Genomic DNA, 12,950 nt, shown 5'->3' with positions numbered 1-12,950 from the left:
AATAATTTGAAGTTGCATCGTACAAAATGCACCGCTATAATACAAAACGTGTTAGCTCCTCATTTTGAAAAAGACTTGATAGATGATTTACGTGAAAGTGAAAACGGTTATAGTTTGTTGTTGGATGAAACGAATGATATTTCAGTTACCAAGTTACTAGGCATTGTTATAAGATACTATTCAAAAAGAAAAAGAGAGATTGTCGTGACATATCTACAGTTAGTAGAGTTGTCAGAATGTACAGCTGATGCTATAGTTGAGGCTTTGGAGAAATGTCTGTGTAATAAAGGTTTGGGTTTGACTAAATTACAAGCAATAGGAACAGACAATGCGTCTGTTATGGTAGGCATAAATCATGGCGTGTATGTAAAGTTAAAGGCTAAAGTGCCAAATATACAATTAATCAGATGCGTTTGTCACTCTCTACAATTGGCAGTTTCACATGCATCAGGGTGTTTATCGAGGAACTTAGATTTCCTCATAAGGAAAAGTTACAATTGGTTTTCTACGGCAGGTTGTATACAAAGAACTATACGAGACAATAAATGAAGGCGACTCTCCCCTGAAATTAGTACAGTTAAGCCAAACTCGGTGGCTGTCCATCGAAAGTGCAGTGACAAGAATAATGCAACAGTGGACCGAGTTAAAAACACACTTTGAAATCGCTCGTCTTAAAGGTCGCTGTTATACAGCCGATATTTTATATTCAATGTATAGCGACCCTCAGAATTACTTGTACTTGTCTTTTCTGAAGCCAATTTTGGTTGAAGTGCAGATCGTAAATAAGAAGTTCGAAAGTCGAAACCAAGATCCTACAAAATTATTAGGTGACCTAATCCTTCTCATTAAGTCATTATGCACCAAGGTTCTGCTGCCCACTGTCAAAGTAGATGTCCTGAAAACAGAAATTAATAATCATCTGGACCCAAAGCCCTATCTAGGTTATGATTTCGAAACTAAAGTATCATCGTCCTCGCTTTCTGAAGACCAACAGAAACAACTACGCGATAGATGCGTGCAATTCATTGTTGAACTTATCCAACAATTGAGGCAAAGATTACCTGAAAATATAGGGATCCTTGAAAAAATGTCTCTCTTTTCACCCGAAAATTGTTTAAGGCCTTTTAAGTTGCAAATTATTGATATAGCACAACTCTTTTATGCTGACAATAATGTTATTGCGAAAGTAGAAAACCAGTGGAGAAATCTGCATCATATCCAGTGGACTGAAGTTAAGGACACTGTGAAATTTTGGGCAGAAGTTGATATGTATAGGGATTCAACTGGTGAAAATCCTTTCAGCGAACTTGCAAATTTAGTTATATCGACTCTCGTACTTTCTCATTCTAATGCGGATGTAGAACGAGTGTTCAGCCAAGTCAATATAACTAAAAATAAACTGAGAAATAGAATGTCAATACAAACTCTCCATTCGGTCTTGTGTGTAAAATTTGGATTGAATAGGACAGGGAAATGCTGTTATACATACGATCTACCGAAAGAAGTACTGCAGAAAATAGGCACATTAGAGTCATACAACTATCCGGGTCAAGTACCCTCAACTTATACAGATCAGCCATAAATAAACAAATATAGTACAGTTTTTAATGTGTGTATATAGTTTGCAATTAAATACATTTATGTTAGGATTACGACAATTGATAACACGCAGTGAACATTTTATTATTATAATAGTGCCAGTGTTTGAGTGTGACTTGTATTGAATTGATCATATGGCTATAATATAGGCTGGACACCATTAGACTTACTAAACTTTAGAGGCAGAACAGCACAACTGAAAGGAGGTAAGTGTAAATTTAATGCATTATCTTACTACATCTGGAGAATTTATAGAGTTTTCAAATCCAGATCTGTTCGAACCCCACTGTCGGCAGCCCTGAAAATGGTTTTCCGTGGTTTCCCATTTTCACACCAGGCAAATGCTGGGGCTGTACCTTAATTAAGGCCACGGCCGTTTCCTTCCCACTCCCAGCCCTTCCCTGCCCATCGTCGCCATAAGACCTATCTGTGTCGGTGCGACGTAAAGCAACTAGCAAAAAAAAAAAAAAAAAAAATATCCAGATCTGGAGATTTCTGGTGTTTTTCAAATCCATATCTGGTGATAATGAGTATCTAGGAGTTGGCAACCCTGTTCACAGCGCTAAGTACTCATTCTCTTTGGTGCCAGCTGTGTTTACTTTATGTTGCTGACTTGCTGCAGTGTTGCTGAGCATTCTGAGCACTAGCCACAGGGTCCTGACCAACCGTTTTCAACGTGATTGAGACGTATTTATACATGTGTAAATTTATGCATGAATTCCTGAACAACATCAAAACATTGGTTCGCTATATTGTATAGCGTCGTAATTATATCAAATACGGTAATAGTATTTGCGGGTTCAGCTTGAGTAAGTACAGTAGGTACCTTATTTACCGGTATTGGTGCTCTGTGGGTATAAGTATATATGTTTATTGTAGGAATGTTAAAGGAATAATCAGGATATATTTTGCTCCATTCTTGACATAGTACTGCACAAGCTGCGTTTTGATAATCTGTTACATTTTAAGCGTAACGTCCTTTTAGTGCAACTTAACTACATAGTGGCGTGGTACCGTAGGTGTGATTTTTGTATGTCAGTCCTCTGGCTAGTTTTAATATGTTTGTTTGAAGTATTAGTAGGCATACTTTTTAATTGCTAGTGTGGATTTAATGTAGCAGACAGGGGAGGAATACCTTGTAAATTCTCTTTATCTGTTCACAAACTGGCAGGTCTAAAGTAATTGAAGGGAATTGAGTCTTGAAGCTGAGAATGTTCCTGATTTGCAGAATGGAAACAATATTTTTACTGTAGAAACCCACTGTATTGGAATTCCAAAAAAACCTGAGAAGTACAGTACAATTAGTTCTGTTACAGGGTTGAATGTGGCGCAGTTGGTTGGCTAATGTCAGTTGGTTGGCCCACTTATGAAATTGCAAAATTGTGGCATTCTGAAATCTGGTAAGACCTATTGTAGAAATTGAAACTCACAACATTGAGGCATGATAGTCAAGTGGCATTGAAATGGCTCCTTGCTAAGGTGGTTTCAGTTCAAATCCCAGCATATGCATGTGGGAGTTTTGAAATGGGATTCTAAGAGAGGGTCCTCGAATCTATTCCCAGCTTGAACCAGGTGTGATTAATTCTTGTGACTCAGGGATTGGGTTTTTGTCCCAGTACACTCCTCTTCATATCTTCCCTAGAAAAGCAAAGTACCGAGCTCGATAGCTGCAGCCGCTTAAGTGCGGCCAGTATCCAGTATTCTCACTGTCGGCAGCCCTGAAGATGGTTTTCCGTGGTTTCCTATTTTCACACCACACAGATGGTTGAACCTTAAATAAGGCCACAGCTGCTTCCTTCCCATTTCTAGCCCTTTCCTTTCCCATCGTCGCCATAAGACCTAACTGTGTCGGTGCGACGTAACGCAACTAACTTGCAAAAAAAAAAAAATCATCTTAAGCAACAAAAGATAAATTTTACAGGGGACTATAAAAAATTATTAGCAAGCCGAATACGTACACTGTAGTCAGTTTTGGATTTTTTCTACTCCAGAAGTTAATTTTTTCACCTTATCATATTAGGTTAGGCTTACGTATTTATACAATCGTAGCAAAAATGAACTTATTTAAAAATTATGAATGTTGCTCATGATGGGTAGTTGTAGAGTGCATTGTTTAACAATGCAGTCCTCTTATGATGGCTTTTGCAGTGTTTATGATATTTTGCAGGGATTGATTTTAAGGAATGCAAGTCATGAGAATAGCTATAGATTTTCTTAAATTATGGTATTTAGAACTGTAGAAAAAAACAACACAAAAATTGACTTACTACACTACAATAAAAGAAAGTAGAAGTAACACTGATTTCAGTACAATATGTAGAAAGGAATATTTTTATCAGTCCTCATTTGTTTGTGATAATAGATCAGTGTTTGGAGTCATAAGTAAGGTTTAGATAGACCTACATGTTGTTGAACATTGTAGGATTATTTTTTTTTAGTGCAAAGTCTATCCAGATCTCGATACTGCTTTTCCAACACTGGAATAGGACCGTGGCCACGGTCATGTGCAACACCATTTGCACCTGCAACTCCACCAGGATGTGGAAAAAGCAGAAGTATCATTGTTTTGGTTTCCTTTCTCTGCAGCTCACTTTAGAAGCACAGAAGATTTGGACTTTTGATGATAGATCCTCTCCTATCATCACCGTAAGACCTATTTGTCGGTGCGACGTGAAGCCAGTTGTGTAAAAAAAAAAACTTGAAGTTTCCGTCAATACTGCTGTTGGTGTTGTATTTCCTTTTCACTGTCAGCAATAATTGCAATATCATCTGCAGATTCTTACACAGTGCACCAACTGAGCAAGTGGCTGCATAGTTTGGATCATGTTGCTGTCAACGTTTGTTCAGGAGATAGTGGGTTTGAACTCCACTGTTGACAGCCCTGAAGATAGTTTTCCATGGTTTCCCATTTTCACACCAAGAAAATGCTGGGGCTGTACCTTAATTAGGGTCACAGTCACTTCCTTCCTGCTCCTGGCCCTCCTTTCCTATCCCATCATTGCTACGAGTCCTACCTGTGTTGTGTGACGTGAAAATAAAACTGTACCAAATGCCCGTTAATTTTGATACCAGCTCTGTATTTTTATTTTATTTTTAATCTTTTTTGTCATTGCTTTTGCCTCTTCTGTGTACATATTGAATAAGTTAGTTGAAAGCTGGCAGCCCTGTCTTACACCTTTTCTTATTTTTACAGTTGCTTTGCTTCCATTCACTTTGTTTGCTGTGGTTTGTGCAGATTCAGCATTATGTGTCCTTCCAGTCAGCCCTGCCTGTTTCATTGTTTGAAAGAACAGTTTCCAGTCAACCTCTTGATTGATTATCATATATACAGTTGTTAAAAAAAATTATGAGTGCATGGTATCGTATAACTGATATACAATACAATACCATGTGCTCATTTCTTTCAGAGTGACTAGACGTTCCCATTCAATTCAAATCCTCTCAGAAATTTTGCATAGATCAAGAATAGCATTTCTGGTTCCTTTCCCAACCCTGAAACCAAATTGGTCATCGCCTATGTACCTTTCCTTTAATTGTGTTATGTTGAGCATTATTTTTGGAAGCATACGAGAGAAGAGAGAGGGTTCTGAAATCAGAGCAGGCCATGGCATTTCCTCTCTTAGGCAATCATATTGTCTTGGTACAAAATCAAGAGGAACTACTACTCTTTTGTAACAGTTCATGGTAAAACTTTACTAACTTGGGTGCAGAAGAGAGAGGCTAGAAATCCAACATGGTGTGACTCACATGTTCTCATAATACAGCACACAATGCTGTCAATTTAATTGTGGCCAGTGACAAGACCATTGGTCCAGTTTGGTTAGACCAATATGTAGTGACAAGACTATTCTTGTCAGTGTTCTATTCCTTTCCTTTGCACTGACAAATACTTTCTTTTTTTTTTTTTTTCATGTACAGCACACACACATTTGAGTTGCAGAATTCAAGAGGCCATATTATTTAATAATAGAACTGTCTGATTGTGACATCGTGTCTCCCATATTTATGTCTGGATAAGTTAGACCATTGCCCCCAGGTTAGAGCTGTGATGTCCACAGGCTTCTAGTATCCTGTGTGACTGTATTGGCTAGTCACAAGACCATTGATCTGGGTTTTTGGACCATTGGCTAGTGACAACCATTGGTTTGGCAAAAAACTTGGAATGTTTTCACCAGCAGAAGCTTAGGATCATTATAAATATTAAATGGGAGGATTATGTCTTCAGTGTTGTAGTACTTGAAAGGGCACAGGTGAACAGTATAGAAGCTTCCATCATAAGTCACCAGCTTAGATAGATTGGTCATGTCCAACGCATGGATGACAATAGGCTACCCCGACAGATACTATACAGTGAACTCAGTTCTGGCAGGAGGCCACGTGGTACACCTCTGAAATGCTACAAGGATCGGCTCAAAAAAACCTTGAAGAGCACAAACATTGACCCCAGTAATTGGCACACGCTTGCTGAAGATCGCCCTCGCTGGTGTGCAATCGCATCCACTGGTGTACTGCAGTTTGAAACAGTGTGTCGATGACTGCAAACAGAGGCTCGTCTTAGAAGAAAACTCAGACAAACTCAACCATGTCCACCCCCTTCTCTCAGGTGTGCCAAATGTGATAGAATGTTTTATGCAAGAATTGGCCTGATGAGTCATCAACGTCATGTGCACAAAAGACTGTACATTAATTGCAAGTGAAAAACATACACTCGATACGAGTAATGGCCGCCGCCGATGATTAATAACAAATAGGCCTACTGAGGGCATCAAGTTAGACTCATTCTTTTATTTCTTGTGCTGTAGATCCATGTAAACAATGAAAAACAGAGGTGAAAATTTATTCATAACCATTTTAATAGGTGTTTCTACCAAAGTTTTGTAGATTTTAATCTACAAAATAAAAACTGCATTTTATGTGTTGTGATATTAAGGGGATATGATGGCAGAAAATGTATTTATTAAAAATATATTTATGTGACAGTTACATGCTTGTAATACAAGGTTGAGTAGATTAATTACCCTATAAGTTAATCAGCCTCCTCTGCGAACCATGTGACCTTGCCGCGGTGGGGAGGCTTGCGTGTCCCAATGATGCAGATAGCCGAGCCGCAGGTGCAACCATATCGGATGGGTATCTGTTGAGAGACCAGACTAACGAATGGTTCATCGAAAGGGGGGTAGCAGCCTTTCGGTAGTTGCAAGGGCAGCAGTCTAGATGATTGACTGATACGGCCTTGTAATAATACTCAACATGGCTTAGCTGTGTTGATACTGCTACACGGCTGAAAGCAACGGGAAACTACAGCCGTAACCACCTCCCAAGGACATGCAGCTCTCTCTGTATGAATGATGTACTGATGATGGCTTCCTCCCGGGTAAAATATTCCGGAGGTAAACTAGTCCCCCATTCGGATCTCCGGGTGGGGACTACACGAGAGGGGGCGAACATCAGGAAGATGGATACTGACATTCTGCGAGTTGGAGCGTGGAATGTTAGAAGTTTGAATCATTGTGGTAGGTTAGAGAATCTGAAAAGGGAGATGGATAGGCTGAAGTTAGATGTAGTTGATATAAGTGAAGTACGTTGGCAGGAAGAACAGGATTTTTGGTCAGGCAACTACCGAATTATCAACACGAAATCAAACAGGGGTAATGCAGGAGTTGGTTTAATAATGAATAAGAAAATAGGGCAGCGGATAAGCTACTACGACCAGCATAGTGAAAGAATTATTGTCGCCAAGATAGACACCAAACCAATGCCCACCACAATAGTGCAGGTCTATATGCCTACTAGTTCAGCGGATGATGAAGAAATTGAAAGAATATATGAGGAGATAGAAGATTTAATACAATATGTCAAAGGTGACGAGAATCTAATTGTGATGGGAGACTGGAACGCAGTGGTAGGCCAAGGAAGAGAAGGTAGCACAGTAGGAGAATTTGGATTGGGACAAAGGAACGAAAGAGGAAGTCGGCTGGTTGAATTCTGCACTGACCATAATTTAGTCCTTGCCAATACTTGGTTCAAACACCACAAACGACGGCTGTATACGTGGACGAGACCTGGAGACACTGGAAGGTATCAAATAGACTTCATTATCATTAGGCAGAGATTCAGAAACCAGGTGTTGGATTGCAAAACTTTCCCAGGAGCAGACGTGGACTCTGACCACAACTTGTTGGTCATGAAATGCCATCTGAAGTTGAAGAAATTGAAGAAAGGAAAGAATGCAAAAAGATGGGATCTAGACAAGTTGAAAGAAAAGAGTGTGAAGGATTGTTTCAAGGAACATGTTGCACAAGGACTAAATGAAAAGGCCGAAGGAAACACAGTAGAGGAAGAGTGGAGAGTCATGAAAAATGAAGTCAGTAGGGCTGCTGAAGAAATGATAGGAAGGAAGAAAAGATCAACTAAGAATCAGTGGATAACTCAGGAGATACTAGACCTGATTGATGAACGACGAAAATACAAGAATGCTAGAAATGAAGAGGGCAGAAAAGAATACAGGCGATTAAAGAATGAAGTGGATAGAAAGTGCAAGGTAGCTAAGGAAGAACGGCTGAAGGAGAAGTGCAAGGATGTCGAAGGCTGTATGGTCCTGGGAAAGGTAGATGCTGCATACAGGAAAATCAAGGAAACCTTTCGAGAAAGGAAATCTAGGTGCATGAATATTAAGAGCTCAGATGGAAAGCCACTTCTAGGGAAAGAAGACAAAGCAGAAAGATGGCAGGAGCATATCCAACAGTTGTATCAAGGTAACGATGTAGATAATTTCGTTCTGGAACATGAAGAGGCTGTTGATGCTGATGAAATGGGAGACCCAATTTTGAGGTCAGAGTTTGACAGAGCTGTGAGTGACCTAAATAGGAACAAGGCACCTGGAATTGATGATATTCCCTCGGAATTACTGACTGCCGTAGGAGAAACCAGCATGGTAAGGTTATTTCTTTTAGTGTGCAAGATGTATGAGACAGGAGAAGTCCCATCCGATTTTCGGCAGAATGTTGTTATACCTATTCCCAAGAAAGCCGGTGCTGACAGGTGTGAAAACTACCGCACTATTAGTTTAGTATCTCATGCCTGTAAAATTTTAACATGTATTATTTACAGAAGAATGGAAAAACAAGTTGAAGCTGAGTTGGGGGAAGATCAATTTGGCTTCAGAAGAAATGTAGGAACACGTGAAGCAATCCTGACTTTACGTCTGATCTTAGAGGATCGAATCAAGAAGGACAAGCCCACGTACATGGCATTCGTAGATCTAGAAAAGGCATTCGATAATGTTGATTGGACCAGGCTATTTATGATTCTGAAGATGATAGGGATCAGATACCGAGAACGAAGAATTATCTACAACCTGTATAAAAATCAGTCTGCAGTGATAAGAATCGAGGGCTTTGAAAAAGAAGCAGCAATCCAGAAAGGAGTGAGGTAAGGCTGCAGTTTGTCCCCTCTCCTTTTCAATGTTTACATAGAACAGGCAGTAAAGGAAATCAAAGAGAAATTTGGAAAGGGAATCACAGTCCAAGGAGAGGAAATCAAAACCTTGAGATTTGCGGATGATATTGTTATTTTATCTGAGACTGCAGAAGATCTCGAAGTTGCTGAATGGTATGGATGAAGTCTTCGGTAAGGAGTACAAGATGAAAATAAATAAGTCCAAAACAAAAGTAATGGAGTGCAGTCGAACGAAGGCAGGTGATGTAAGAAATATTAGATTAGGAAACGAAGTCTTAAAAGAAGTAGATGAATATTGTTACTTGGGTAGTAAAATAACCAACGATGGCAGAAGTAAGGAGGACATAAAATGCAGACTAGCACAAGCAAGGAAGAGCTTTCTTAAGAAAAGAAATTTGCTCACGTCAAACATTGACATCGGAATTAGAAAGATGTTTTTGAAGACTTTTGTGTGGAGCGTGGCATTGTATGGAAGTGAAACATGGATGATAACTAGCTCAGAAAGAAAGAGAATAGAAGCTTTTGAAATGTGGTGTTAGAGAAGAATGCTGAAGGTGAGATGGATAGATCGAATCACGAATGAAGAGATACTGAATCGAATTGGTGAGAGGAGATCGATTTGGCTAAATTTGACGAGAAGAAGAGATAGAATGATAGGACACATCTTAAGACACCCAGGACTTGTTCAGTTGGTTTTTGAAGGAAGTGTAGGTGGCAAGAACGGTAGGGGTAGACCAAGGTATGAATATGACAAACAGATTAGAGCAGATGTAGGATGCAATAGTTACGAAGAAATGAAAAGGTTAGCACAGGATAGGGTGGCATGGAGAGCTGCATCAAACCAGTCTATGGATTGATGACTCAAACAACACAAGTTAATCAGAGATCTTACAAGAACCATGCACCCTACTCTGTCAAACGTTATTTTATATAATCAGTATTCCCAAACAATTTTGACAGGCAGTGTAATATATAGCAAAATGAAATCATTTATCAACTGAGCAACAGCAACATTCTACTGTAGATGGCCATAGTATTTAGTTGTTAGAAAGGCATACTCTTTACTTCTAAAAACAGAAGGCAAGGTGCTTGTTATTAGCACCTAATATTGTTTTGCATTTTTGGTGAAATTGAAGGCCAAGTTTTCATTTTCCTTCAACTGATTCATAAGGAAAGTATTTCAGGATGGATAGAGAGGCTTGGTAGTGTTCACATCAGTAAAGAAGGTACATATGCACACATGTACAGTAGATGTGACAAGTATCAGTGTATTACACTGCCAACTTGCTCATTGGAACAATGTTCCAGGAGCTTTTTCTTTAGTTATTAAGCCAGTGTACTGAGCACTAGCCTCATCTGAACACCTCAAGAAATGTATAGTACGCGCACCTTTCAGTGATACATGCACACCCTAGTGCTGAATTGCTGCTGACTAAGTAGTATGTTCCGAGCTGTCAGCAGAGAGATGACGTGGAATGACATTAGTAGACGAATAAGTTTGAGTGGCGTTTATAAAAGTAGGAAAGATCACAATATGAAGATAAAGTTGGAATTCAAGAGGACAAATTGGGGCAAATATTCATTTATAGGAAGCGGAGTTAGGGATTGGAATAACTTACCAAGGGAGATGTTCAATAAATTTCCAATTTCTTTGAAAACATTTAAGAAAAGGCTAGGAAAACAACAGATAGGGAATCTGCCACCTGGGCGACTGCCCTAAATGCAGATCAGTATTGATTGATGATGTTGATGATGTTGAATTGGTCGACCTCAGTTATCTTCGAGATTCGTATTGGCAACCTTTGAAACACAAACTATGAATCGGTTATGCATCACTGTGCGGCATCTGGCGTACACTTTACGTACTAGTACTGTTGTTGTTTACACAGCAAAGCCAAACTATAGAATTCATGCTAGGAGCAAGATTCGCATCGAGAAATGTTATATAATGTTAAATAATGTATGTGTGACACAGTTGTTGGCGTAAGATAATAAATGTTTAGAAAATTCATATCGATTGATCATATTATCGATTCAATTCAGATTTCATTTCCATTCAGATGGCAGTATTACCGGAACCGGGAGTGCTCCCTCCTTACCCCCGTACAAAGTAATATTGCTAAAAGGTGCGCGAACTATACACATGTGAATACACAGAACTCTAATAAAAATTTCAATTTTCTACTTTGAAGAGATGTCCATAGACAATCTTTCTTCACAGCCATTTGGTAAAATTAGCTGCTTTTGAAGCTGCTGTAGTCTTCAATGATCTAAATTAATACAGGATTGTCATTCTTCAAAAGTTTGGATTTGGACCTGGATTCTTTGCACAGAAGACAGTACAGAAATTCAGCAACATGCTTATCATGGAAGTGATATGCTACTATTCTGAACATGGCACAATAACAAATAAGAGGAGAGGCAACAAGAGATTTGCAGATCATGAGGGAGAGAAAGAATACAGTTTTGAGGGATATTAAACAGTGAAAGGAACTCATTGCTTTTCCTTGTTTTTCTCATTTTCACAATATTCAGAACATCATTATGTGCATTTTTCTTTCTTTCAAAATTATTTATAGGATTGTAATGAAACTTGACACCGTATTTCTACATTAGGTAATGTAAATTTTGACTGGAAGCATTTCTTGATATTTCTATTATTTTGGTGGTACCAAGTGGTATGAAAAAAATTAAAAAGCTGTTAACCTCCATCTAATAAACCCCTCAAAATATCATTTGAAAAGATAGTAATTATGTCCCAAGAACCAGCATCGTTAAAAAAAAATAAGCATAAATGGTAATAAAGTCTTATAATTGAAGTACAATGAGCCATTGTTGTGAGGCTTTTGTTGCAATTTTCACCCAGTCAACAATTCTGGCTGTAATGCTCTATGAATGGCATCACATATAATAGGAACAAATCCACTGATTGTAATGTGAGCAATCCTAAATCTGTAAGATGCAGACATGTACGAGTCACCAATGGCCAGAAACCTGTAGGCCTGGATAAACATGTTTCTGCTGTTAATTATGAATTCAAATTGTACCGGGCGAGTTGGCCGTGCGCGTAGAGGCGCGCGGCTGTGAGCTTGCATCCGGGAGATAGTAGGTTCGAATCCCACTATCGGCAGCCCTGAAGATGGTTTTCCGTGGTTTCCCATTTTCACACCAGGCAAATGCTGGGGCTGTACCTTAATTAAGGCCACGGCCGCTTCCTTCCAACTCCTAGGCCTTTCCTATCCCATCGTCGCCATAAGACCTATCTGTGTCGGTGCGACGTAAAGCCCCTAGTAAAAAAAAAGAATTCAAATTGATGTACACAAATGCATCCATTTTCAGTCTTTTTTTTTTAAAATCAGTACTTTGTTAGCAACCTGTAGAATGCAAAGAAATGTACCTGCCACTGATCTTTTATATGATATATTTTGCCATGGACATAGTTGTTTCGGAGGTTTCTAACTTTAAACCTTAAAAAAACTGTGTGAATAATGAATTTAATGATACTGTCAGCCTTTCCTCAAAACGTATACTTTTCCTGTACTATACGTGCACTTTTTCTTGAGCCCGATTTTTGCGGGGTGAGGAGCAAGGAGGGAGTGCTGCCAGTTCCGGTTATACTGCCAACTGGATGGAAAAGAAATCTGAATTGAATCGATAATATGATCAATCGATATGAATTTTCTAAACCTTTATTATCTTACGTCAACAATTGTGTCACACATACATTATTAACATTATATAACATTTCTCAATGCGAATCTTGTTACTAGCATGAATTATATAGTTTGGCTTTGCTGTGTAAACAACAACAGTACTAGTTTGCAAACTGTACGCCAGATGTCGCACAGCGATGAATAAGCGATTCATAGTTTGTGTTTCAAAGGTTGCCAATA

General features: G+C 39.0%; 1 protein-coding gene across 4 annotated transcripts in view; it reads left to right on the top strand.

Moving 5' to 3' along the window:
- The first annotated feature begins 2,212 nt into the window (after nt 1–2,212).
- The window catches only part of LOC136884920 (uncharacterized protein DDB_G0284459), a 54,927-nt gene continuing 44,189 nt past the window's right edge, over nt 2,213–12,950 (top strand). Inside the window, exons 1-2 of one of the 4 annotated variants that reach the window (XM_067157254.2) lie at nt 2,213–2,286; nt 4,038–4,245. The gene's annotated coding sequence lies outside the window, so the exon portion shown is untranslated. Of the gene's footprint in view, nt 2,418–4,037; nt 4,246–12,950 lie in introns of all 4 variants that reach the window. The other 3 variants (XM_067157259.2, XM_067157238.2, XM_067157247.2) reach the window with 3 other exon arrangements.

The sequence above is a fragment of the Anabrus simplex genome, chromosome 1 (assembly GCF_040414725.1).
Source record: "Anabrus simplex isolate iqAnaSimp1 chromosome 1, ASM4041472v1, whole genome shotgun sequence".
Classification (NCBI taxonomy): domain Eukaryota; kingdom Metazoa; phylum Arthropoda; class Insecta; order Orthoptera; family Tettigoniidae; genus Anabrus; species Anabrus simplex.
This window is presented reverse-complemented; position numbering and strand designations above follow the sequence as displayed.